At 39.1% G+C, this 22,851-nt stretch overlaps 1 protein-coding gene across 3 annotated transcripts in view; it reads right to left on the bottom strand.

Annotated features, from left to right (window-relative positions):
- GREM2 (gremlin 2, DAN family BMP antagonist) overlaps positions 1-22,851 on the bottom strand; it is a 115,696-nt gene that overhangs the window by 86,798 nt on the left and 6,047 nt on the right. The window contains exon 1 of one of the 3 annotated variants that reach the window (XM_075556393.1): positions 10,283-10,365. The exons of the other annotated variants lie outside the window; for them this stretch is intronic. The gene's annotated coding sequence lies outside the window, so the exon portion shown is untranslated. Of the gene's footprint in view, positions 1-10,282; positions 10,366-22,851 lie in introns of those variants that run through there. 3 annotated transcript variants of the gene reach the window in all.

The following is a 22,851-nucleotide window of genomic DNA, read 5'->3' as shown; positions in this document are numbered from 1 at the left end:
CCATAACCAATATTCATGGAAACAACAGTCAATAAATCAAACGATGAATTGTATTTGATAAATAGGCCATCCAAGATCTCTTAAAAGTATCAAAGAGCTAGAATGTCACTTGGAAGATTAAAGTGTGCCTAACCCAAACCATGGCATTTTCAATTACCTCATATGCATATGAAAGTTGGACATTGAATAAGGAAGCCCAAAGGAGAATCAATGCCTTTGAAATTATTGAAAGTAACATGGACCGCCAAAAGGACAAACAGATCCTCTTAGAAGAGAGAATGCTAGAATGTTACTTTGCCTCACAATTTTATATATGGTTTCAGGAGAGAAAAGACACTGGAAAATGACATCAAGCTTGGTGTGTTAATCCGGGTAGACTAGAGAAACAAATTCATAGACACTCATATATGTGTAAGAGAGAGGTTTATATCAAAAAGAAATTGAATATTGAGAAAACATCCCAGCCCAGTCCAGATCAAGTCCATCTGTCTGATAAATTCTTCTTCAGACTCAAGCATCACATGCAATTACAACGAATGCTGGAAGGTCACAGGCCGGTAGGTGGAAAGTCTTGTGGATCCAATGGCAGTGGAAACATCTGAGTGCTGGCAGGGTCTCCACGTGGCTTCTTCAACTCCAGGGCTCTAGCGTAGTTTCTTATGTCTTGTCAGAAGGGATGTCTCACAGAGAGTGAGCATGTGTCCCACCTCCAGTGAGCTATTTATTTCCTAGGCTCCTCCAAACGAGGTCATCAAGCTGTGACCTGATTGGCAGGCTAAACTCCACCCCTTCACTCTTAAGTCTCAAATTGACAACAGATTATGTAACAACCACACTTGGTAAAGTGGAGGGACTTTGAGGAAGAGGAGGCCTTTGATGAAATCATTGACATGGTGACTGCAACAATGACCTCAACCATTGTGAAGACACAAGACCAGCCAGGGTTAATTCTGTTGTGCATTGTTTTGCTATATGCTAAAACCAACTGAAAGGCAGCTGACAACAACAGCATCACAAACAGCTAGGTATAAAGTGAGTCATCTCAGAAGCAGGAAGACAGAGAATTCTCAAAAGAAAAACCATCAGAAGATTGTGTGTGCAAGATCCTCGGCTAAGTGGTGGTGGCAGCAGAGGCAGCGTGGCGTCCTTGAGACAGAGCAGCATCAAGACCATGAGGCAGAGTGCGTGGCTTTCTAGTTCCCAGACTGAATAACACCGAGTGCCTTCGGGCACAAGGCTGGCTTGAAGAGTGAGGTGTCTATAAGTGGGTATCTATAAGTGCTACAGTAGTTTGCACCACGTAGCTGAACAGGGCAGAAGCCAAAGGACCAAGTGGCTGAGAATTCCAGAAGCAGAAAGTGACATGCCAACCAGCATGGCATAGAAGAAGTGAGGTAAACAAAATAAATGAATCCTTAATTTTCTCGGACCTTCCTAGTGGTAGCGGTCCTTATTAAACCTCATAACCATAATTATATCTGTGAGTTCTGTGTGATCATTGAAATGTACTGTCAACCTCAGCAGAGAAGTGGTAAGTCATGAGGAGCAAATGTTGGGGTCAGAAGAGTGTAAAGGAAGTTGGCGGGTCGAGGCATGCCTAATTTTTGCCTTTTGGAAATGTTTCTTGAGATTTTGTGGAGTTAGATTTTCCTTCACCTCTTGTCCACCAGAGGAAGGCAGACATGGATTCCACACACATTTTTCCCCACAAGCATGTTGTTCAAACAGTACTAGTACCAATTTCCAAAATTTCCCATCATCATTAACAGAAGTTCAGTAAACTTAACCCTTTGGAGTAAAGCAAAGAAAAAAGAATCTTTGTATCTTATAAAGAATATGTGGGGAATTCAAACAATTTCTTCTTTACAATTTAGGTACCATGATTGGAACTAAAAAGTAGATTCAATAGGTTTACACTCTGCTTTTGGATTAAACCGTATGATCTTAAAATCAGGTGGATGAAATGAAGTTTCTATTGTTCTAGGAACCCTGGTGGCTAGTGGGAGGAACCCATAATGGGTTACATATTGGGTTGCTAACCATAGAGTTGGCAGTTCAAAATCACAGCAGCTCCTGGGAGAAGATCTGCCTTTCTACTCCCATAAAGATTTACAATTGAGTCATAATGGGTTTAGTGCAAGTGAGGTTAGTTTTGGTTTTTTAGTAGTTCCTTTTGCATTAACTTACAGTATTTAAAAATAACCATTTAATCAACATGTAAAAATCAATACATAATAATTTGCTAGAAGAGTCTTTAATTCTATGTATGACGTATGATTGTCAGTGGCCAACTAACCTAAAGGTTGCTAATAAAAACTCATCCAATGGGGGGGTCACAAAAGAAAATCGAGCAATCTGTAACATACTATGATTCCATGAGCTGTAATGGACTCAAGAGGCACAGATTGTATTTTTCTTTGTAAAGTGCTGCTTGGAGCATTTTGTGCAGGTACAGTACTCAAGTAGACTGATGAGATTAATACTTGAGGCATTTATGTAGATTTCCCAACTGAATTATTGTTTGTCCTTAGAATAGGTGGCAAAATAAGTCTTTATTTGTTTTTTGGGATTTTTAAAAAACTTTCTTGTTTTATTTTCCTGACTTGTGCAGCAAGGGATTCTTTTTCAACTGTACTTTTAAAAGCATTCCTGGCAGTGTCAATTTAAAAATAATGTAAATTCTACTCCTGAAAACTAGTATGGAATTGAGTCACCTATTAAAAAATGACATCATCATAACATATTTTAATGAAGTAAAGTGCTGAAATAAAAACAAGTGCCTTCCATCATGTGCCATTCAAAAAATGATTTTTAAAAAGGGAATTTTATTGTGTTCCTAATTTAATTGCCTCTTCTTTAAACATAGCTTTCTTTAACAATGGCACACACAAACATATTATGCTACTCTTGAATATTGCTTTTTTCAATGTTGGTTCTAATCTTTAGAGCCCTACATAAAACATTCTGTTGTATAATGCAGAATAATATATATTCATGTTATGTATATGTATGTGTGCACACATATACAGAGAAAGCGGATGGTGATGATGATGTATTTAAATGTATTTTTCTTTAATAAATCATTTTATTGGGGGCTCTTACAACTCTTATAACAATCCGCATATTCATTTTATTAAGCACAGTTTTACATATGTTGCCGTCATTCTTTTCAAAATATTTTCTTTCTTCTTGAGCCCTTGTTATCAGCTCCTCTTTTTTCCCTCCCCGCCCCACCCTTCCACTCTCATGAACTCTTCACAAATTATAAATTATTGCTATTTTCATATCTTACACCATCTTCTGCTTCACTTCACCCATGATTCTGTTGTGTGTCACCCTGGGTTGGAGGGTTATACATCTATCATTGCCATCGGTTCTGCCTTTCTCCCCTACCCTCATGGTAGCACTTCTCCCGTTACTGTTCCCGGGGGGTGATCTGTCCTGAGTTCTGTGTGTCGAATGCTCTTTTCTGTACCAGTGTACACTCTCTGGTCTAGCAGGATTTATAAGGTAGAACTGGGGTCATGGCATGTGTGGGGGTGGGGGCAGCAGAATCATTAAAGAACGTTGTATGTTTCATCACTGCTATACTACACCCTGGCTGGCTTGTTCCTTCTTTGTGACCCTTCTGTGAGGGATGTCCAATTGTCTACAGATGAGCTTTGGGTCTCCACTCTGGCCCTACTCATTCACATTGATATGATTGTTTGTTTTGGTCTTCTGATGCCTGATAACTGATCCTGTCAACACCCCATGAACACATATAGTGGGCTTCTTTCATGTGGGCTTTGTTGCTTCTCAGTTAGATGGCAAATTGTCTATTTCAAGCCTTTAATATCCCATGTGTTCTATTTTTTTAATAATCGGACATCATCATATTTCTTCACCACATTTGCTTATGCACTTTTTGTCTTCAGCGATTATGTCAGGAAGGTGAGCATCACAGAATACCAGGTTATTAGAACAAAGTGTTCTTGCATTGTGGGTGTACTTGAATAAAGGCTCAATGTCCATCTGATACCTTAATATTTAACATATAAATATATGTACATAGACCTGTATCCCTATCATTATATATAAATATATTTACATATGAATGTTCCTGTATTTACACCTCTATAAATGTCTTTAGCCATCTAGTTATTTCCTCCTCTGTTTCTTTTAACTTTCCTCATGTTCAACCTTTATTCGGCTCCCCATAATGATCAAACCCTACCATGCATTCTACCTCATCCTCACTATCGCTTGCAGGAAACAGCGAACTAACAGAGAGGTCGGTGGGACCAGCCCAATCCCAGCTATGTGGACCCCTTCCCCAGATGAATGCACTACAGAGGACAACACTGAAGACACAGCCCAGGGAGAGAGCAGATCTGCTCAGGCTACAGGGGAGCAACTAAGAGGGAAGGAGAGAGAGAGAGAGAGAGAGAGAGAGAACTGCAACCTGGTCCACCCAGCCCTGAAGATGACTTTTCTACTAGGTCCACAACCAATTCACAGAGAGTACCAGAGAGCCTGCCCATGAGACACAGCATCCCCTCAATGACCCATAGTGCTATAGGGGACAGCAATGGAGACACAGTGCGGGAATTGTGCCTGGTCTGACCCCCCACACACAGCAGGGCAAAACATGAAGGGGATGCAACAGAGCAACAAGGAGAACAAAGTAATGAAGTCCCCAGGAACCCCAAAAATAAACTTCAGGAGCAGAGTATGGCACCTTATAAGAATCTATTGGCAAACATTTATAAGGGTCAACCGACCGACCTGGGACTATTTATAGGCTTTTCTTTTCTTTTTCATGTCTATTTGTATAAGATAGGCAAGATTAACAATCCCAAGGAGAAAACAATAGGACTAATGCTTTCAGGGGAGATAAGAGAGGGGGATGTGGGGAAAAGGAAGGAAGGAGCCAAAAACCCAGGGGAAAGGAACAACAAGTGATGTATTTTTGTTTACAGTGAAGCATCATAGGTGTTTACTGTGTTGTTGGCAGGTCCCTTTTAAGTTGATTCAGAATCATAGCAAATCCATGTGACAGAGTAGTAGAGCTACCAGAGGGTTTCTTTTTAAATTTTCTTTATCTTCTTTTAAAAAAAATTTGTATCACCTATGAGTTTACATGTCAGAGCTTCTGCTTGCATTCAACAGTTCAAAGCACTCATCAGCCTGTCATACATATATTCATATTTTAACAGTGTTTTGATATTTACTTCAAAACCACAGGATTCTGAAGCATTTCTTTGAGAAATGATGAATTGGGATCTTAGTTTTAGTGTCAAGTTTGAAAGTGTTTTGACTAATTTTCAAGCGAATAAATTTCTTAGTTAATAATATGAGCAATTATTGAATAATAATATTTTGCTATATATATTATATAACATGTAGAAAATTTGATATGTACATTTCTCCAATCAAGGGATAGAAAAAATTAACCAAGACAATGGGAACCATAAAAAAACAAACAAAATGGTAATATTAATCTCTGTTAAAATAGACCTCAAAGCAAATAGCATAATGAGTGGGAAGAATGGACACTACATAATAATTAAGGAAATAATAGAATTAGAGGACATAACATAAAAAACCCATATGCCCCTAATGAAGGATCTTCAAAACACATCAATCAACCCCTAACACACTTAAAGAGAGAAATATGCAGCTTGGAAATAATAGTAGACTTCAATAATAACCACTCCCAAGGAAAGCGAGATCTTCAGGAAAGAAACTCAGTAAGTAAACAGAAGAGCTAAATAACACAATCAACCAGTTTGATCCCCTAGACAGACATACAGAAAGAACTCCACCTAACAACCACATAGTATACCCTCTCCTCCAGTGCAGATGGTACATATTCTAGAATAAACCACATAAAACCAAAACCCAACTCACTACCATTGAGTCAATCCTGACTCATGGTGGCCCTAGGGATAGGGTAGAACTTCTCCTGTGGGTTTCTGAGACTGTTACTCTTTATGGAAGTAGAAAGCCTCATGGTTCTCCCACGGAGCTGCTGGTAGTTTCAAACTGCCAACCTTGTGGTTAGCAGCCAAATGCATAACCACTATACTATCAGGGAACATATTAAGCCTTAATAAATTCCAAATATTGAGATTATATAATTCATTTTCTTACACTAAAGGTTATAAAACAAGAAGTCAACAATAGAAAGAATATGAAGATGATGCTAAATAAATAGAAAACAGGAAGAAATTAAGAAATTCCTTTAAAAAACAAAAATCATACCACAACATACCAAAATCCTTTGGGACATAGCAAAAGTGGTTTTCAGAAAACAACTTATCGCAAACAACATAAACATGAGAGAAAAAAATGGAGAGATACAAAAATCAACACCTTAACAGAACACCTTCGATAATTCCAAAATTGCACAAGATAAACCCTTAACATACTGGAGAAGAGATTAGGGAAGAAATAAATGAATTGGAAAAGAGAAAGTCAATGAGAAAAGTCAACAAAATAAGTTTGCTCTTTAAAAGGATTAACAAAATTGAAAACCCTCTGCCAAACTTAGCAAAGGAAAAGAAAGAGAAAATGTAAAAAAGTAGAAATGGAAAGGAAGACATTACAATAGATCCAAATGAAATAAAAACAATAACACATTATTACAAAAGACTATATTCCAACAAATTTAAAACCCAGAAGGAAATGCACAAAAAACAAGAAATATACCATCTGTCCAAGTTAATGCATATGGATACAGAAAACCTCAACAGATGAATAAAAAAAGGAAGATAATAGAGTTCATCAAGAAGTTTCCAACCAAGAAAAACCTAGGACTAGATAACGTTACAAGGGAATTCTGTCAAGTATTCAAGGAAGAGCTATCACCAATTCTACAGAGACAATTCTAGAATATAGAAAGGGTCAGCAAACTTCTAAACTCATTCTAAGAAGCCTAGCCATGAAACCCAAAGCAGGCAAATACCTCAAAAAGACAGAAAACTAGCAGCTAACACCCCTAGTGAAAATAGATGCAGAAATTCTCAACAACATTCTGGTCAATAGAATCCAACCTGCCTGCCTATGTCTTGGTGTTTCTCCTTATACTAGAGGTCACATACAACATTTCTCCTTTTGTGATTCACTAACTTAATGCTAGTGACTATGTCAAGGCATTGAAATATGTCATCATAACAAACTACGACATAACAAAACCTTGAGAAGAATGGGCATTTCAGAATTCTCCATTGTGCCCACACGGAACTTGTATGTGGCTCAAGAGTCAGTTGTGCAAATGGAACAAGAAAATACCGCATGGTTTCAATCCAGGAAAAGTGTGCACTAGAGTTGTATCCTCTCACCATACTTATTCAATCTGTATGCTGAGCAAATCATCGGAAAGCTGGATGAGATGAAGACATACATGGCATCAGGCTTAGAGGAAACAACCTGAGGTATGCAGATGCTGTTGGCTTACTTGCTGAAAATGAGGAGGTCACAAGGCACTTACTGATGAAGATCAAGGAATACAGCCTCCAATATGGATTACAACTCAATATGAGAAGACCAAAATCCTCACAACTGGACCAATAGTAACATGATGATAAAAGAAGATAATGTTTAACATAAGAATTTTGTGTTGCTTACTTCTACAAGCATTGCTTATGAAAGCAGCAGGTAAGAGATGTAAAGACGAGTTTATTATGTAAATGTGCTCACAAGACCTCTTCAGAGCACTGAAATCAAGGATATTATTTTGAGTACTAAAATGTGCCTGACTAAAGCGATGGTATTTTCCATGGCCTAGTATGCATGTGAAATTTGGACATTGAATGAGAAAGACAAACAAAGAATCGATACATTGGAGTTGTGGTGCTGGAGAAGAAAGTGCCAGGGACTTCTAAAAAAACAAAGCAACCACTCTGTCTTGGAAGAAGTGCCGCCAGAATGCTTCTTGGAGGCAAGGATAGGGAGATTTCATCTTACATATTCTGGACATGTTGTCAGGATAGCCCCGTCTCTGGAAAAGAGCACCTTGTGTGTTAGAGAGGTGACGAAGGGGAGGAAGATCCTCAAGGAGGTGCAACAGTGGTCTCAAGCATAGGAGGAATTGGTGCAGGACCAGAGCGGTGTCTTGTTTTGTTTTGCTGTGGAGCATAACCGACTGTATTGCACCTAACAACAACGATTTCGCCAGCATAATACATTCCAGGTCCACCCATGTCCTGAGATCCGTCGGAGTTTCATGTATTCCATAGCATGTATATACCAGACTTTCCCTATCCATTCCTCTTTCCAGGGCACCTGTTCTCAGGTCATAATATCTAATACAGTCTCCCAAACAAAAAGTTACTGTATGTGCCTAATGCTCATAATCCATATAATTGTACATCTTAATAAAGGGGGCCTCACCTCTGTAGAAGTTAGTTTCTCATGTTGGAGGTAGAAGGAAGAGAGCCATATAGAATTGTTCCACTGTAACCCAAATCAATAGAGACTTCTACAAAAGTGCTCAGTGAACCTTAATGGAAATTCAAGTCCAGGGCTGTTATTAGGTGCCATCCATTTGGTTCTGACCCATCGTGAACATATGTAGAACAGAACCGAGCACTGACCTCACAATTGTTCCTGCTGGAGCCCATTATTGAAGCCACTGTGTCAATCAGTCTCATTGAAGGCCTTCTTTTTTCACAGCCCTTCTACTTTACCAAGCATGGTGTCCTCCAGGAACTGGTCTCTCCTGTCTAGATTATGTGAAACAAAGTCTCCCTACTCTTGCCTCTAAGGAACCTCTTCCAAAACAGACTTGGTTGTTGTTTCCGCAGTCCATGGATCTTCAAATATCCCTTGCCGATGCTACAATTCTAACCCAGTGATTCTTCTTTGGTCTTCCTTTATTCAAGGCCCTATTTTCACATGCATATGAAGCAACTGAAAACAACATAGCTTGAGTGAATCCCAATTTAATCCTCAAAGTAACCTCTCTGCTCTTCAAATCTCTAAAGAGGTCTTATGCATCAGATTTTCCCAATGCATGGCTTCCTTTGATCGCCTGATTACTGCTTCCCTGAGCATTTATTGAGAACCCAAGCAAGATAAAATCTTTGACAACCTCAGTCTTCTATCCATTTATCCTGATGCTACCTATTTGTCCAGTTGTAAGGATTTTGGTCTTCTGCACATTGAGCTGTAATCTATACTGAACACTGCAATTCTTGATCTTCATCAGCAAGAGCTTCACGTCCTCCTCATAGTCAGCAAGGAAGTATGTGTCAGCTCCCTAAATCTTCCTCCAAACATCATTATTCTTCATATAATCCACTCTCTGATGGTTATCTCAGCATACAGATTGAATAAGTATAGTGAGAAGATATAACCTTGAAACACATAATTTCTGATTTAACCAGTGCTGCGTTCCCTTGATTCCCTTGTTTTGTTTGCGCAATTGCCTCTTCATCCACGTGCAAATTCCACACGAGCACAATGAAGTGTTCTGGAATTCTCATTCTTCTCAAGGCTGTAGATAGTTTGGTATGAGCCACAGAGTCAAAAGCCTTGGCATGGTCCATAAAACACAAGTAAATATCTTTCTGCTATTTTCTTCTTTCAGCCAAGATCCATCTGGTAGCTGCGATGATACTTCTTGTTCCCTTTCTTCTTTTGAATCCAGCCTGAACCTCGGGAAGCTTCCTGTAAATGTAGTGCTACAATGGATGTTGGATGATTTTCAGAAAAATTTTACTTGCGTGTGATATCAATGATATTCTTCTGTAGTTTGAACATTCTGCTCCATTACAGTTCTTTGGAATGCATACAAATATGTAACTCTTTCAGCCAGTTGGACGCATGGCTGTCTTCCAAGTTTCCTGGTCTAGATGAGTAAGGGCTTCATCAACTTATTAAAACATTTTAATTGCTATTCCATTAATTCATGGAGCCTTGTTTTTGGCTAATATTTTCTTTTAAAAATTTTATTAGGGGCTTGTACATTTCTTATCACAATCCATACATACATCCATTATGTCAAGAACACATGTACATTTGTTGCCATCATCCTTCTCAAAACATTTGCCTTCTACTTGAACCCTTAATATCCGCTGCTCATTTTCCCTCTCCCTCCCCACTCCCCCCTACCTCATGAACCCTTCATCATTTATAAATTATTATTATTTTGTCCTATATTACACTGTCTGACATCTCCCTCCACCTTCTTATCTGCTGTCCCTTCCCCAGGGAGGAGGCTATACGTAGATTCTTGTAATCATTTCCCCTTTTCTACCTTACATTCTCTCTACCCTCCAGGCATTGCCACTCTCACCACTGGTCCTGGAGGAGTCATCTGTCCCGGATTCCCTGTGTTTCCAGTTGCTCTCTGTGCCTATGCACATCCTCTGGTCTAGCCAGATTTGTAAGGTAGAATTGGGATTGGCTAATACTTTCAGTGCAGATTGAATTTCTTCCTTCAGTACTACTGGTTCGTGTTCCTATGCTGCCTCCTGAAGTGGTAGGATGTCAATTAGCTATTTTTGGTACAGTGACTCTGTGCATTCTTTCCATAGTTTTGATGCTTTCTGCATCATTAAATATTTTGCCCATAGAATCTTTCAATATTGCAGCTGAAGGCATGAACTTTCTTGAGGTCTTTCAGTTTCAGATACAAGGAGCATGTTCCTCCTTTTTGGTTCCCAACTCTACGTCTTTGCACATTTCATTATAACAGTTTACTTTCTCTTCTCAAGTTACCCTTCAACATTTTCTGTTCGGCTCTTTGACTTCATATCTTTTCCATGTGCCTAAGCAACTCCACAATTCAGAGCAAGTATCAGAGACTCTTTGACACTCAGAATGCTTTGTGTCTATCTTCAAATCTGAATATATATATATATATTCAAACTATAGAAAGTCCTGGTAGAGTAATGATTAAAATTTTTTCTGCTAACCTCAAGGTCAGCAGTTCAAGGTCAGCAGTTCAAACCATTAGCCTCTCGATTGAAGAAAGATGGAGCAGTCTACTCCTACAAAGATTTACAGTCTTGGAAACCCATAAGGGCAATTCTACCCTGTTCTGTAGTATGTTTTCTTTAATTCCAAATGTCAGAATTGGAGGTGCTATTCTCTACTAAAGAGTCCCCTGATGATGCAATTGGCCAATATGCTCAATTGTTCAACTAAAACATTGACGGTTTGAGTCATTTCAAAGGCATCTGGAAAGTAAAGACTTGAGATCTACTTGCAAAAATCAGTCATTAGAAGGCCCATGACGTACATTAGGGTCACTACGTATCAGAATAAATTTGACAACCCCTTTTTTTTATTCCCTACAGATGACATTTCGTCTACAGAAAAATAGGTGCATGGGGGATGGTGATCACATACTGGACAGCTGTGGAAGTGGCAGAGAGAATGGAAAATAGACACTGGCTTTGGTATCAAGGAGAGGTAGGTCTGAAACTTGCTCCTTACTTATTGCATGGCTTGAGGCATTTTTTGTGAGAAAGAGATGGAAATATCTGATCCCTATAATTGTTTGAGAATTAAATTAGGTTAAGCTGGTAAAACTGACTAATAAAGTATTTGGTCACAATCAAACATGAATGCTAAGAGTTAGGGTTTAGGATGCAGACAGAAGTCCTAGTTTTTTAAGCTAAGAAGGAAATAGTTGACTCTCTGGACTTAGAGATGTTCAAAGCACTATTTGTTCAAAACACTATTGTTAAAATTTAAATGTACATGAACCTTACCAGCTTTATACACAGATAGACAGTTGACTCATGGAGACCTAATGAACAAAACAGTAATCGGTTCTGTATCATCCTCATGAAATATGGCATGTCCATGTTCATCATTGTGTCAATTGATATAAGATAAGCCCTAAATAAACTATGGTTTTATAGAAGATATAGTTAATATTATTGTGTGGCCTTACTGTATGATAGACATTATTTATGTTCTCAGGGATATTGCATTCATTGTTTTACATCATTTTATTGGGGGCTCATACAACTCATCACAATCCATACATACATACATCATGTCAAGCACATTTGTACATTTGTTGCCATCATCATTCTCAAAACATTTACTTTCTACGTGAGCCCTTGATATCAGCTCCTCATTCCCCCTTCCCTCTCTCATGAACCCTTGATAATTTTATATTATTATTTTGTCATGTCTTACACTGTCTGATGTCTCCATACACCCACTTTTTGGTTGTCCATCCCCCAGGGAGGAGGTTATATGTAGATCCTTGTGATTTGCTCCTCCTTTCTACCCCACTTTCCTTCCACCCTTCCGGTATAGCCACTCTCACCACTGGTCCTGAAGGGATCATCTGTCCTGGATTCTCTGTATTTCCAGTTCCTATCTGTACCAATGTACATCCTGTGGTCTAGCCAGATTTTTAAGGTAGAATTGGAATCATGATAGTGGGGGGAGGAAGCATTTAAGAACTAGAGTAAAATTGTATGTTTCATTGTTGCTACGCTGCACCCTGAATGGCTAGTCAACTCCCCATGACCGTTCTGTAAGGAGGTGACCGGTTGCCTACAGATGGGCTTTGGATCTCCACTCCGCACTCACCTCATTTATGATTACATGATTTTTTGTTCTTTGATGCCTGATACCTGATCCCTTCGCCACCTAGTGGTCTTACAGGCTAGTCTGCTTCTTCGATGTGGGCTTTGTTGCTTCTGAGCTAGATGGCCACTTGTTTATCTTCAACCTTTAAGACCCCAGATACTATATCTTTTGATAGTCGGGCACCATCAGCTTTCTTCACCACATTTGCTTATGAACACATTTTTCTTCATCTATCGTGTCGAAAAGGTGTGCATCATGGAATGTCAATTTAATAGAAAAAAGTGTTCTTGCAGTGACTAAGTACTTGAGTGGATGTCCAATGTCCATCTGCTGCCTTAATACTAAACCTATACATATATACACATAGATCTATTTCCCCACTGTCCTATGTAAATATATTTACATATGTACATGCCTGTATTTGGTCCTCTATAAATGTTCTTTGCCTCCTCGTTCTTTCTTCTATTTCCTTTTACTTTCCTCTTGTCCCACTATCATGCCCAGCCTTCATTTTGATTTAAGTAATTTCTCTCGGTTACATTGCTCTTGCTGAATCCCTACCAGGCCTCTCACACCCTCCTTGGCACTAATTTTGGATCGCTTGTTGTTCTCCTGTCCCTGGGTTGGTCAAATCACCTCTTTTTCCCCACCTCTCCCTCTTCCATGTTCACCTGGAAAAATCAGTCCCGTTGTTTTCTTCTCCAGACTGTTCATCCAGCCCATCTTAACTAGATAGATCTGCAGAAATAATAATATGCACCAAAAAGCAAGGCACAGCAAGACAAAGCAACAAAAAAGAACACATTGATGACAACCTAAAAGAAAATCAAAGACCCAGAAAAGAATTAATTAATTTAAAAAAATTTTTAAAGAAAGAAAAACCTGTAAGTAGATCAAGGTCTGATTTTGACCTCTAGGTGTGTCCTCCAGTCAAGTCCGATGGGTGCCATGCTCTGGCCCAAAGTCTAAGGGATAATGCATTCTTGTCAGTCCTGAATTCATTTGGGAAACAGGCATCCTATTTACGTAAAGTTAGTGGGAATTCTGAATGAAATCAAACTTTCATTTCATAATATTATACAGTGAAAACTTGTTCTATGTTTGAAATATCTATTATCTTTTTCAGAGGGAAACTAAAGAAATGTAAAATTGTATTTGAATCATTTCTCCTTTTCTGTCCGGAATCACTAATTACCTCAGATCATTTGTATGTACATTTTGTGTGTGTGTGTGTGCTTGATATAGCAAGGTGGGTTTTTAATTCTATCTCACATTTTAAGAATAATATTTTAAATTTCAGGTAAAACTGTTATGAAATAGCATTTTGATCTGACTGCCTCTCTTCTGAAAGGTGTACCCAAACTCAGGCACCTGCAGAAAGAACAAGAATTTGATAATTTCCCAGCACATACTTGGGAGAAAGGGACACACGAGCAAAGCATCTGAACTTTCAGTATTGCCTTCCTCCAGCTTGCACCTGGGCTAGTGCAAAAGGGAACAAAGGCTAGAGATAACCCATCTGTTCTCTAGTCTCTCTCGTGGACTAAACTTCATCTAGCACCCAACAGGGAAACAGGATGAAAGAGCATAACCGCTCTACTGTGAAGCCTTCCCCTACTTAAGTGAATTTATTTAAAGATTTGTACCTGGAACGTGTAGTTGTGTTGCTTTTAAAAAATGCCTACAATGTAACTATTATCTCTGGTGTGCACCAAAACCCAGAAGGCAGAGCTTCTGAAGTGCCAAATGCCGAGGACGACATCTAAGCTAGAGTGGAGACAATTCAGACTCTATTGTAAGTGTTATAAAGTGTATGCACTTACTTATGTTTCAAGGAAGTGAAAAGAAATGAAGAGCATATGTAATAAGGGCAGTACAAAACATAAGACTGCTAAAAAGGTGATGCGTGAAACTTGTAAATTGCTGAGCAACAAATCTCTTCCAGTATGGTGTATGCTTTACAATTCCTACTAAACGAAACTATGTTTCAAACTTCCTATTTTACCTTGTTCCAACTTCATTTCATATAGGCATATCTCTTAATAGCGAACGTTCTCAATATTCGCTTACATGTTTGTGTCTCATCCTAGTGAAGAGATAACTGCTGACTTAAAAAACTACGTCTTGCTCTTTATTGTATTTTAATTTTCTGTCCCATTGTTGTTATTCATGCCATTCAGTTGCTTCCAACTCATGGTGCCCTCCAATACGCAGAGTAAAACTGTGTATTGTGTGTCAAGGCGGTTGGTTACCTTTTGGAAGCACATCCCTCTGTCTGTTTGCACAGGTGTCTCTGGATGGGCTTACCCTGCCAATCCTTGGGATAATTGTAGAACACCTAGCCATTTCTGTCTCCCAGGAACTCCAGACAGGCACACTGTGGCACTCAATAAAAGTTTGCTAGATATACACAAATAAGAATGCTGACAAAATGAGGTAAGAGTTCACAGTTGTTAGCCAATCTGTTGGCATTGAGTGTGACCTTGTTATATTTAATCAAGTAACTATTCGACTCCAGGTCTGCATGCGTGAAGTCCATCATTAATTTATTCACTCCAAATCATTTTCTAGGCACCTACCCTCTAGCAGTCACTCAGAGCATTGTTTCACAGATGGAGATTTTCTTTCCTCTCCAAAAAAAAACTTACTGAGACTGTCATGAATCTCAGCCTATGTATTCAGAAGTTTGGGATGTTCTCTGAAAACAGAAAATCAGTTCAAAACCACTGCAGTTAGTATTAATAAAATAGATCTAGACCTCAATTGGCCACTGTTTTAGTCTCATGGAGAAAATACGAATTTTACTGCCATCCAGAGACTATGTTGTTGGTGTTAGGTGCCATTGAGTTGGTTCCGACCCGCAGTGACCTTACGCACAACAGAATGAAACACTGCCTGGTTCTGCACCATCCTCGCAATTGTTCCTGTACCTGAGCCCATTAAGGCAGTCACTAGGTTAATCAAACTTCTTGAGAGCCTTCCTCTTTTTATCAACCCTCCACTTTACCAAACTTGATGTCCTTCTCCAGGGATGGGTCTCTCCTGACCAAATGTCCAAAGTATGTAAGACCAAGTCTTGACCTCCTAGCCTCTAAGGAGTACTCTGGCCTTACTTCTAATACAGATCAGTTTGTATTTTTAGCAGTTCATGGTAATTTCAATATTCTTCTCCAGCAACACAATTCAAATGCATCTATTCTTCTACAGTCTTCCCTATTCAGTGTCCAACATTCACATGCGTATTAAACAATGGAGGACACCATGGCTTGGGTCAGGCACACTTTAGTCTTCAAAGTAATAGCCTTGCTTTTCAACATTCTAAAGAGTGATGTGCAGCAGATTTACCTTCACAAGAGGCAATATCTTCTGATCACTTGACTGCTGCTTCTATGAGCATTGATTGTCGATCCAAGAAAGACAAAATCCTTGACAACTTCAACCTGTTTTCCATTTTCATGGTCCAGTTGTGAGACTTTTGGTCTTCTTTACATTGAGTTCTAATCCATACTGAAGGCTGCAACTCTTGATCTTCAGCTGCAAGTGCTTCCATTGCTCCCCATCTTCAGCAAGCAGGGTTGTATCATCTGCACCCCATAGGCTGTTAATCCAACTTCCTCTGATCCTAATGCCATACTCTTCTTCATATAACCCAGCTTCTCAGATGACCTGCTCAGCATATAGCTTGAACCATATAATGAAAGGATGCAACCCTGGTGCATAGCTTTCCTGATTTTAAACTATGCGCTATTTGCCTGTTCTGTTCAGACAACTACCTCTTGATCCATGTACAAGTTCTGAAAGAGTACAGTGAAGTGTTCCAGTATTCCCATTCTTCTCAAGGTTATCCACAGTTTACTATGGTCCACACAGTGAAGTACCTTTGCATAGTCAATGAAAACAGGTATACAAATTCCTGGTATTCTCTGCTTTGAACCGAAATCCTTCTGACATCAGCAACTACACCCTCTTCTGAATCCAGTCTGCAATTCTGGCAGTTCCCTGCCAATATCCTGCTGTGTCAAGAAATTATAGGAATATCTAATATAAGCATTAGGAAAGTTGATATGTATTCCTAAGACTTCTATCATATATCAAGGAACTATAAGAGTATTTAATGTAACTATTAGGAATCCATATTAATTTTCACAGTTGGATTACTATGAGACTACTTTCTTGTCACTAAAGATATTTTTGGTAGCTAAACTTGTTCTAGTGTGTGATGGGTCTAAAGATTCCAATGGCCTGTATGTCATTTTTCTTTTAAGTTTCTGAAGCCACGAGATTTTCCATGCTACACTGATAATCTGGGGAAATGTACAATCTCTATAAAGGGAAAATTTTCTATTAGTCTAAGAATAATCATTTATAACAAAATTACCTGACAGAAACATGTGGATTCATAACGCCCTCATGAATTAAAAAAGGATATTTTACAACTGAAGATTATCTCCATCCCCTTCATAAAATTTCATATACTACCTTTTCATACATTAGTTACCAATAATTTTGTCTCATTCAACTCAAAAATTGAGGTCACAATTTTTACTTCAAATTAAGATGAACAGAACTTTTTAGTAGAAGTGAGTTGTTTTACCTTTCACAACCAATTATTCACACTAGTGGCTTTGTACACTCAACGGGGTAGGACAGCATATATCACTAAAGTAAACATGCTATTAGGACTATTGTACCTTGCATGTACACAGTTCAATCACCCCTCTGCTTTCTGCTGACTCTTCTCCTCCTGTGCCCAAATGTCCGTTTCATTCTGCATGGGACAATGCTTCCTCTATAGGAAGTACTCCACCTGGTCTCGACGCTCATCATACACTGGACCACTCTGAGGAAACCATGCATAAGAATGTACGTATCCATTCATCCAATAGATACTTACTAGAAGAAATGCCTACTATTTATTGTGGGTGATTCAAGTAGAAAGTAGCCGTAACGGCACAGCGGTTTAGCTCGCAGCCAACAGGTCAGCACGAGAAAGAGGTAGCAGTCTGCTTCCATGAAAGTTGTAGCCTTAGAAGCTCAGTGTCCTCTGCCATGGAACTCTGTCCCAGAGGACAGCTCTGAGTCAGGAGCAATTTAAAAGGCAACAACTGTGCGTGTGTTTGTGTGTGTGTGTTCACAATAGAGACGTCCTTGAGTGTTTCAGATAATAAAGTAGCAGGTTACTAATTGAAAGGTTGGCAGTTCAGAGGTGCCTCAGAAAAGGCTTGGCCCCTCAGTTCCTGAGAAAGTATCAGGTGAACTGTCTGTAGAGCTCAAGGGATTATTATGAGCTGGACGGAGTCAGGGGAAACTTTTTGTCGTTATTATTGTTCAAGTGGGATGTCCGGAGGCATGTATGTCTAGTTGTAAGTTTTAGAAAATAAAAGGAAGGGAGAAGCAGAAAGAAGATGCTTTCCTCCGAGGAGTGTACTTCCTCTGTCAAGCAACGAGAAAAGGTCTGGATCGACTATGGCACAAATTCTTCTCTGTCCCCAGATCCTGTCAGAGACAACATCTGTTACTTAATACAGCTCCAAGCCTAAGTCACTCCGTCAGTGCCCAGTCCAGTGGGAACCTTTTACTAATAAGACATTAGTGTAGGCTTGGAGCACAGCTGACCACACATGCCACAATGCACACCATCGTAAAGCCATCCCAAGCCGTGATCTAGGAGGAGGGACAATGCTACCTGAATATACCAAGAGGCACCAAAGTACTTAGAAACCTCAGAAGGAGAATCGAGTCTACAGCTGCCCCTTTGTCCATTTCACAAGCTGAAGGCGTTGCTGGCCTTCTAGAAATGTCTGGGACTATTTTAATGGACCTCGATATTCAGGAAGTTTAAGCTCTGAGATTATTTAGGGCCGCAGAAGAGGGGAGAGAAATGAATTTAAAAAATGAGATGATTAAACAGCAAATTCACTGTTTTCATATAAAATCTTTTGACTTCCCCCAAACAAATGCTTCCTGTTTGGCACACTTCCTGCAGGGTTTATATTGGACCTGTGTGCAGTCTCTTTCTCTCTTTTTAAATTTAAAAGGATGTATTAAATCTTAAATGGGGTAAGGATGAGAAAACTACATGGACATATCATCCAGATGAGGGAGGCAATTAGTCTGAGGTCATAATGGGGTCCAAGGGTTTGCTGAGATACAGAGCTTTAAAAAGGAAATGGGAGGTCAAATACAACTATGTGATTAAAAAACATGACTGTTGGCAGATCAACACATTATAATTCCTAGTGGAATCGCTGTAGTGGGATTGAGGGCCATAATTGGGATGCATGTACTATGTGAGAAGAGCTCACAATATTAAAATTTCCCTGAAGCAGGCAGGGCATGACTCATACCTATCCAAGCTCCCAAGCATGCAATGTCATCTACGACGCTTCACCTACTGAGTTAGGCTTAACTTAAGGACAGAGGCCCACTGAGGACGATGGCGTAGTAGGAATAGGAAAAGCAGATAATTAACTAACAAGGTGTTCTACTATTCCCTGTTCCACTCCCCACCCCCCAAAAAAGCCACCCTAATTAACAGTTTTAAAATTCATATAAGTTTCTGGCATATCACTTATTTATCTGTAGAACAAGAAGACTAAATGATTTTTCTAAAATTCTTTGAGTTAGAAGGCATCGAACATGTGCCAGAGGGAGACTAAGAGAGAAAGAAACTTGTGAAATACTATAGAGAAAAATGTAGGCATTCCTTACTGGTTGTAAAGTTCAGTATATGAACTAGAGGTAGAGGTAGCAATGTAAAGTCAGTACTCATTTCATGGGTTTCTGCTAGCACATAGAGCCCAGAACCCATAGATTTTAGAACCAATGAACAATCTATATTAAAGTGCAAGCTCAAATCAAGTATAACATGAAGCACAAATCCAAATATACAAAACACCTGCTTCTACAAGGCACCAGCTTCTCAGAATATATAGAAGGGTGTTTCTTATTTTGTTACCTACCTTGAATTCTTAAGTAATAATTATGCAGTACAAATAAGAAGAACGGGGGCCTACCTATCAGTGCTCATACATTTTGTGTTTTGAAAACAATTGTTGTTAGTGAATACCCTCTGTGTATTTTGATTACCCACCCAACACAACCAACCTAGATTCCTATCTCGATAAGTCTCCAGTAAGAAACCTAAATCAATCTGATTGATTGTTGCAAAAAATTTCAGATGTTAGGAAAACTGCCATCTAACTTGTCAACTTCACCTCACTAGAGAATGGGTTAGTTTTACATTCCTCCAGCCAAGGATATCTTTGAGTCTAAGAACTGAGAATAATGATTTTTAAAGAAAGTACATAATATTATAAAGGGCATAAAATGTAGGATAAATATTATCAATATATTCAAGAGAAACAAAAGCATGATACTGAATTAGGTTATTTTTCTCATAATGCACACGTTAGATGTTGCTTTTATTGTTAGGTGCCATCCAGTCAGTTCTGACCCAGAGTGATCCTGTGCACAGCAGAATGAAACGCTGCCAGGTTGTGCTCCATCCTCACAATTGTTCCTATGCCTGAGCCCATTGTTGCAGCCACTGCGTCAATCCATCTCCTTGAGGGCCTTCCTTCCATTTGCTGCTCCTCCATTTCACCAGGGATAATGTTCTTCTCCAGGGACTGGTCTCCCCTGCCAATATGTCCAAAGTATGTAAGATGAAGTCTTGCCATCCTTGCCTCTAAGGAGCGTTCTGGTCTTACTTCTAACACAGATTGGTTGTCATTTTGGTGGTCTGTGGCAATTTTAATATTCTTCTTCGGAACCACAATTCAAATGCATTGATTCTTCTTTTTCAGTGTCCAACTGTCCTATGTATATGAGGCAAGAAGGACAACCACGGCTTGTGTGAGGAGCGCCTTCGTCCTCAAAGCAACAGCCTTGCTCTTCAGTACTCTAAAGAGGCCTTGTGCTGTAGACTTACATAATGCGACTCAGCTTTAATCTTTTGACAGCTACTTCCATGAGCATTGATTACAAATTCAATCAAAATGTAGTCCCTGTGAACTTCGAACTTCACTCCATTTATCATGGTGTTATCTATGGGTTCAGTTGTGCGGATTTTAGTCCTCCTCCATTGAGGTGTAATCTTCATCAGTAAGTGCGTCCTTTCTCTTCACTGTCAGCAAGCAGAACTATATCATCTGTATTACCACAGGTTGTTAATAAAGCTCCCTCTAATCCGGATGCCACGCTCTTCTTCACGTAGTACATCTCCGTGGATTATTGGCTCAGCATATAGATTGACTAAGTGTGGTAAAATGACCCAACCCTAATTCACCACTCTTCTGATTCGAAACCGCACAGTGATCTCCTGATCCATGTGCAAGTTCCACGTGGACACAATGCAGTGCTCTGGACATCCCCTTCGTCTCAAGGCAGCCGATACGTTGTTATGATCCTCGCAGTCAAAGGCCTGGCATGGTCAATAAAACACAAGAAAACATCTTTCTGGTACTCTCTGCTTTCAGCAATGACACTCTTGTTCCGTGCCTCTTCTGAATGCAAACTGAACCTCTGGCCAACTCCCGGTCAGTATACTGCTGCAAGCATTCTTGGATGATCATAAGAAAAGTTTTACTTATGTGTGATATCAGTGATATTTCCCTATAAAATGAGCATTCTGTTGAGTCACCTTTCTTTGGAATGGGTCCGAATGCGGACCGTTTGTAGTCAGTTGGCCTATAAGTTTCCTGGCATCGATGACTGAGAGCTGCCAGTGGTTTTTCAGCTTTCCAAAACACTGCATTTTGTGTTCTGTTAATTCCTGGAGCCTTATTTTCAGCTGATCCTTTCAGTGCAGTTTGAACTTCAGCACCATTGTTTCTCATTCATGTCTGCCTTCCGAAATGGTGGAATATCGACTAGTTCTTTCGGTACAGTGACTCTGCGTATTATTTCCATGGGTCTTTTTTTTGTGCTGCCTGCATCATGCAATATTTTGCCCTAGAATCTTTCAGTGTTAGAAGTCAAGGCTTGAATTCTTTCATCAGTTCTTCCTGTTTAAGAAACGTTGTGCATACTCTTCCTTTTCAGTTTTCGAACTAGATAGTAAATCCAAAAGTACATTGAAGAGCTGCCATGATTTTGAAGTAGTGCTACATGTAAGTGATATTTCAGGCACCTGTATCAATGGCAATGCAGTATGAATATCTCTCTGCTTTCTAGCCATAGAAAACCATGGTTCTGTTACTGCGATTTTGGTCTACTATTCATTTAAAATCAATGGTTGTACGGAAGGTGAGGACTAGGTACTGCTTGGTCCTATCATGCAAGGGGTTGCATGAGTTTGACTTGACTCAGTGGTAACAAATAGCAATATTTTGTTCTCAACTAGTAAGCTTAGGGTTGAATTTTTTCATCAGTTTACCATCTTTCAAATGGGGCACTCCTAAGAATATGGAAGTTAATTAAAAATTAATCAAGATTATTTTCATATGTGTAATTTCCATTATTTAGAAATGGGTCTGTGCTATAGGTAGGTGTTTATTGATTTTTATTTTGTTATGTGAATAACTGACTCATATGGAAATTAAATGTAAGAATATATATGACAACATAGCGGAGTTGATTGTACTACTAATGATACTCATTTATTATTACCTTTATATAAAGAAGAGCCACAATGAACATCTATTAAATGCATGCTTATATAACTGATTGATTATGTACTCAGTTATCAAAATATTTAGGTTATAATCAATTTCCTTAATCATTAAAACTTGCAGAGGAAAAACTCTAAGAATTATAGTGAAGATTATAGACATGAATATATGTAGTATAATCTGACCCCTATACAATAGTTCATAAAGGAAAAATTCAATGAAATTTAGATTACTAGCAAAACTATTACTTGGGAAATTTCATTATAGAGTTGCTGGACTTTTATTAACTATATGTACAATATCACATAATTATCAGCCTTCCACAAACAATGATGCTATAATTAGAAAACAGGGCATTATCCAGAGTCCATGCTATAATTGCACAAAGCAGAGCAAAGTGGCTAGTTTTCCAAGGATGAGAAGGTTAGTGTCCTCCCAGACTTTGGAGCCACAATGTAGAGTCAGGTTCCACAATATTTGAGAGGTATGAAATGTTTGTTCTAGACAAACTCAACTTACCATTTCACACAAACAAGTCAAGTGTTCCCCTGTACACTGTAGTCTACTACTCCACTCCTACCATTCAAATTAACTGCATGTGAGGAAAATCTGAGGATGAAATTTATATTGGGGAATTCTTGTGTTCTTGGCATTATGTCTTTCAAAAAACTCTTCTTCGAGGGAATTTTCCCTT

The sequence above is a fragment of the Tenrec ecaudatus genome, chromosome 8 (genome assembly GCF_050624435.1).
Source record: "Tenrec ecaudatus isolate mTenEca1 chromosome 8, mTenEca1.hap1, whole genome shotgun sequence".
Classification (NCBI taxonomy): Eukaryota; Metazoa; Chordata; class Mammalia; order Afrosoricida; family Tenrecidae; genus Tenrec; species Tenrec ecaudatus.
This window is presented reverse-complemented; position numbering and strand designations above follow the sequence as displayed.